The 6,450-nt window shown below is 38.3% G+C and overlaps 1 long non-coding RNA gene across 1 annotated transcript; it reads left to right on the forward strand.

Moving 5' to 3' along the window:
- Positions 1-2,476: 2,476 nt before the first annotated feature.
- Positions 2,477-5,550, forward strand: LOC125964680 (uncharacterized). Its single transcript, XR_007477918.1, has 3 exons — positions 2,477-2,525; positions 4,788-4,869; positions 5,526-5,550. It is a non-coding gene; the product is annotated as an uncharacterized LOC125964680 (long non-coding RNA).
- Positions 5,551-6,450: the final 900 nt, after the last annotated feature.

Consider the following 6,450-nt stretch of genomic DNA (forward strand, 5'->3'; position numbering starts at 1 on the left):
AGCCACTATGGAGAACAGTATGGAGGTTCCTTAAACTACAAATAGAAGTACCATACGACCCAGCAATCCCACTACTGGGCATATACCCTGAGAGAACCATAATTCAAAAAGAGTCATGTACCAAAATGTTCATTGCAGCTCTGTTTACAATAGCCAGGACATGGAAGCAAGCTAAGTGTCCATCGACAGATGAATGGATAAAGAAGATGTGGCACATATATACAATGGAATATTACTCAGCCATAAAAAGAAACAAAATTGAGTTATTTGTGGTGAGGTGGATGGACCTAGAGTCTGTCATACAGAGTGAAGTAAGTCAGAAAGAGAAAAACAAATACTGTATGCTAACACATATATATGGAATCCAAGAAAAAAAAAAATGTCATGAAGAGCCTAAGGGTAAGACGGGAATAAAGACACAGACCTACTAGAGCATGGACTTGAGGATATGGGGAGGGGGAAGGGTAAGCTGTGACAAAGCGAGAGAGTGGCATGGACATATATACAGTACCAAACGTAAAATAGATAGCTAGTGGGAAGCAGCCGCATAGCACAGGGAGATCAGCTAGGTGGTTTGTGACCACCTAGAGGGGTGGGATAGGGAGGGTGGGAGGGAGGGAGACACAAGAGGGAAGAGATATGGGAACATATGTATATGTATAACTGATTCACTTTGTTATAAAGCAGAAACTAACACACCATTGTAAAGCAATTATACTCCAATAAAGATGTTAAAAAAAATACTTGTGACAACTCTAAGATAATGGTACTTCCATAATCTCTATCTTATCATTAAAAATGGTAAGGCCTGGATGGATAACCGACTCTCCCAAAGTCAATAAGATTCATTGACTCTTAATTACTCTACGCTCCTTCTTTGAACTGATACCTGTATGTTAATAATAGGATAAACTTTGAATATGATAGACATTTTCAGCAGTAGGGGAATGGTCAAGCAAAGTATGTAGTAATGATATAATACACTACATTATATGATATCATATAGTGACAAAATGTAATTACCTGCTTTATTAATAAAACTGCTAATGACCATCCCATATATGGACATGTTCTATAAAATAGCATATTCTTCTAAAATTATGTATTATTGTATTACATACATGGACCCTGCTAGCTATAATGGAATATATGAAAATTATTTCGACTTGGATCCTTTCTTTATCTCTCTCATCATTTCCTTATAATCATAGTATAGGCTGTAGAACTGAGTCTTTCCTTCATTACCTACTCTCAACAGAACTTTGGGCAAGCTAGTAAATTTCTCTGAGACTTAGCTTTCTCCTTCGTTAAATATAGGGATAGGAACTATCTCTAGAGTTTTGTGAGCATTGGAGATAATTTCTGTAAAGTGTATGGTGCAGAGTTAATGGTGGTTGTTCAGTGAATGCCCTGGCTGGTGATGATGACAGCAGTGATGACAATGATGATGAAAACACATGCATGATGAATTAGGGGAAGTGAGACGTATATAGATAGCAGTGCAAAGTGGGACATTATGAATACTTGCAAGAATCTTACCTATTCACAAGGGAAGTTCAAAAGAGAGAGATATATGTTTATACATAATATTAAGGGAAATTAGTTGTGCTAGTTAGGAGAATGAGAGCATAAAATAATAAATGTGTGCCCTGATTACAAAAATGTAAAAGCATATGAATATGTAAAAGAGTGTCTAAAGTGAGCTGAAGTAATTTCTGTATTCTTCTTATGGAGAAACTTCAATCTGTAGTAAAACACACATAATTACCCAGTGGTTTTTTTCTGTGTTAGGGAGGCATTTTAATCACACTGACCTTGGCGTCTAGAGCCCAGAATTCATTACCATGAGGGCTCCTTTAGGAACTATGAAAAATGAGTCCATGGCTTTGGTCCAGTTTCTAATGGACACCTGTCCTGGTGACAAATAACCTCTTCTACAATAGGCATACCTGGATCCCTTGGCTGGCTGATCCCTATCAAGGCAAAGAGAATCAAACTTTCATATTCTCTTAGGAGGCTGAGACAATCTTTGTGGACCTCAGTGTCCCACTTTTATCAACTGGCCTTGGAACACATGCATATCTTGAGGGTGGATGGGAAGTCATGCGAGGAGGTTTAGGAATTCCCAATGGCAGAAAGTACAGTTATAAGGAAAACTTAGTGTGTAGGTTTGAGCTGGCCAAAAATTCCTTGCAGCTCCTCTATCAGATGATGGAGACCTCTTCCCCAGCCTTTGAATCAGGTTTGGCCTGTGACTTGCTTTGGTTAATATAAAATGGCAGATGAGTAATTGTGCAGGTTCTAGAGCTGAGGCCTCAAGACACCTTCAGTTGCTGTGTTTTCACTTTTAGAAATTACTCTGAGGCCACCATACAAGAAAGCTAGACTAGTGTACTGGAGCATGAGAGACCACAAGGAAGAGAACCAGGGAGCCCTTGCTGAGAACTTACACCAACTGTCAGGCATAAAAGTGTGGCCATCATGGACCTTTCAGCCCAACGGAATATGACTCATGAGCAAACCAGGTGAAAGCAGCCCAGCCAACCCTTTGAACTGTGAGAAATAATAAATCACCGTTGTTTCAAGTCACCAAGTTAAGGGGTAGTTTGTTACACAGAAAGAGGATAATGATACATTTGATCATAGGGGTCAAGAAGTACCTTTCTGTTTTTCTCTCTACAAAGCAATATAGATGGAAAGATTGGTGTTGGTGACATCTTTAAATATGATAACATAAAAGGAAATGACCAATGGTTGTGAGCCCCACAATTAAAACAGATTTATTGTTTGAATAGCTCCATGGGAATATGGCCAACACTTGCATTCTGTCTGTACTCTGAAGCTCAGTTCATCTTGTTTGCTTTCTTCTTCACCTCATCCCTCCTCACCTCCTCTCTCCCACATTGCCTATCGTGCTGCAGAATTCCGCCCTCTATTATTCAGAGTAACTCATTCTCTCCTGTTCATATTCATTCAGTTATTTACCCATCCATTCACTCTCTCACTCATCAAATATGTATTGATTATTTACTTTGTGCAAAGTAATATGCTAGAAATATAATGGGATGTTAAAAATATATCATGCTGCAGTTTCATATTCCAAATCCATCAATGTGTTCAGAAGGGAAAATAAATAAATAGAACTGCCCATTTCAAAGTACTCATCCTACTAAAAAGAAAGATCTAGTTATTAAATTGGTGTTTTTCACCATATAAGTATGTCTGTGTATGTGCAGATGTGTTTAAGTATATGTAGGCAGCATGTGTGAGTTGTGTGCATTTTTGTGAGTTTATGCATGTTTCATGGGTATCCTTGAATATGCAGAGTTGAGAATGGATGTGCTTTAGCTGCTGCATGTAAAGATATTCATCTTGGTGAATGGTTATATCAGATGTGTTTTAACTTGTGTGTATGTGTGTGTGTGCCTCTGTGTGTGTTTGCATTTATAAGCAGATAAAAGTGCATGCAGAAAATTTGGATCTAGTATGAATACATTTATGCTTTGAGTGTACATGCATGTGTATATGTGAACATGTTTGTATGAAGAGGAAAAGAGAAAAATAAATGTAATAGGAAGCTGATGAAACAAAAATTGCTTTATTATCAATCGTTTTTAATGAAGTAGAGACTTCCCATGTCTTTGCCTTTCCCTTGCCTTGACATTCTTGATAGTGTCAAAAATGGGAAGTGAAAAGATGGTCCCCAAGCTTCCCGTATCCTCCAGGATTCAATATTCTAATTATTTGTCTCTAAGCTTCACTTCTGGGCACTAATAGTCCTAAAAGATGACAGCAGCCATCATTTAAATAAACAGATCAGTCCATCAGTGTCATTAGGAAATAATCAACATGAAAATATTAGTAAGGAAGATGTAAATAAGTAAGTATTTAACAAAACTGAGCATTGATATTTTATGTTACCTTTAAAGAAACAGTAAGATCACCAATCAAAGGCCTTGGTTACACAAGTTGACCTCTGAAAGGTCATCAGTTCCACTAATTAAAGACCAGGGAATTTCACTGAGATTCACTGATGACATGGATTGCTGACAGAATACCCTTTCCAGGCTGTTAAATGAGCAGGACCTCAGTTAGCAGTCATCACCCATTTAGAAAGAATTACTTACTTCTCTTCCACACTGCACCCTTAGGAAGACTTTTTTTTTTTTTTTTTTTTTGCTGTACGCGGGCTTCTCACTGTTGTGGCCTCTCCCGTTGCGGAGCACAGGCTCCAGATGCGCAGGCTCAGCGGCCATGGCTCACGGGCCCAGCCGCTCTGTGGCATGTGGGATCTTCCCGGACCGGGGCACGAACCTGTGTTCCCTGCATCGGCAGGCGGACTCTCAACCACTGTGCCACCAGGGAAGCCCCCCTTAGGAAGTCTTAATGGGCAATGTGTTTTATTTTTCTAGATTAGCAATCACACAAGATAATGATGCAGCAAACTTCCCATTGTCTTACCTTGGAGACACTTACCTGCTCAGTATGCTCAACAGTTATGTTTGGGAGGTCCCAGCCTCATCAAGAAATTCTAACCACAAACCAATGCCACTAGTATGTAATGTGTTGTTTTACCCTCAGTGCAAACTTTGAAAGCATTTGACATAGTCTCAGAAACCTCCTTCATTATTAATCAGCCTTGCTACAAATAATATAAACTGCACCATTTGAAACAGACCTGTAACAACAAAGCATTTTCTGTTTGTCACTCATGTATATATACACATTATTTCATTTCCTCTTTGTAATATATCTGAGAGGTCATTATTTTTGTTCCTATTGCAAAGATGATCAGATGGAGGCTCAGAGGATTACGGGACTCGCAGTGGCATACAATGAGAAGGTGGGGAAATCTAGATTAAGGCCCAGGTCTGCCTTATGTACGCTTATTCATTCGCTAAGTGTTTGCTGAGCACTGTCCATATTCTAGGGCTTACTCTAGCAGCTTGGAATATAGTATTGAGCAAAACATACAAGAATCTCTTCCATGAGAATTGACTGTTGAATTACAATGTGGATATCATTGCTGACCTTGATAAGAGCAATTTTAGTGGTAAGAGTCAACTGGAATACTACAAAAGATAATGAAAGGAAGGGATTGGAGATAGGGTGTTAGATAAGGGTTTTAGGGAATTTTGCAGTAAAGGGAAGCAAAGAAATAGGGCAAAAGGTGGAAACGCATAATGAGTCGAGATTTTTTTTTCTTTAATTATTTTAACTAAGCATGTCTGTGTGGCGATAAGAATGATCTAAGAGAGAAAAGAATGAATGATATTAGAAAAAGGGAAGGAATGAGAGCTAGTACAATATCTTTGAGTAGGTGAGAGGATGGTATGTAGTGGACAAGTGGAGGAATTGGCGTTGGACCGGGGAATGTAGATAATGAAGGAAACACTGGGGAAATGATGCTAAGGTTTAAATAGTAATTTAAATGGGGGATCAGAGAATATGAACACATAGTTGACAAGGAGGTGGGAGCTTATGGAAATTCTTTTCTAACTGCTGTCATTTTCTCAATGAAATAGGATGCAAAATCACTGGAGACTGAGCGTGGACATGGAGAGTTGGGAGCTTGAGGAGGACAGGAAAGGTAGAAAAAGTCATGCAGAAGAGTGGGAGAGCACTGGACCATCATTGGTGATGTGATACTAGGCAGCAGCAAGGGTGAGCAGAAGCCTGACTTTGCTTTTAACTATTGTACTATGCTACCTCTTTTGATACTATTTTCCTCTCTCTTTGTTATCCTATTTCTTAATCTCTTTTACACAGAAGAGACATAGAAATCTGTGGCTACCTCCTTTGCCCAAACTTAGAAATACTCGATCCCAATAGCAAATTAGTCGTTTAATAGCACTGTGATTTTGGGCTTACTCAACTTAAACCTGTTTCCTCTCTTATAAAACATATGGAATTTTATATATGACACTGTTGGAAAGTTAAAAAAATTACTTTGTTAAAAAGCTTTGTTTACTCTCAAATGCCATGCTGACATGAATCTTTTTCTTATGCTTTCATCTAATGTCTATGTAATAATATATCTATAATATTTTATTTTATAATATATTTGCATAGACTGATTTCTTAATATTTTTGGCTCTATCACAATCTTGTATATAAGCCAGGGCAGTTAATATCATCCCGATTATTTTGTAGAGAAGGTGATGGAGGTTTTCAGGTAGCTTGAGTGATTCACCAAAGTCACCCAGTCCATTCTGACTTCTACGGAAACTCAGGGCAGCTGATTTACATTATAGAGACCTTGGTCACAGAACAATAACAGATATATTAAAATAAGAAGAAAGAAAATTGACATTCAGAACCTTAACATTATTCCCCAGTGTTTCTATGACAATTTAAATCTAATGACTTTTGAAGATTCTAGAGTTCAGGGACCTCTGCTTGAAGAACTGTCAGCGGCAAGAGCTAAAGATAGAGATTTTTAGGGCACTC

This window comes from Orcinus orca, chromosome 6, assembly GCF_937001465.1.
Source record: "Orcinus orca chromosome 6, mOrcOrc1.1, whole genome shotgun sequence".
Lineage (NCBI taxonomy): Eukaryota > Metazoa > Chordata > Mammalia > Artiodactyla > Delphinidae > Orcinus > Orcinus orca.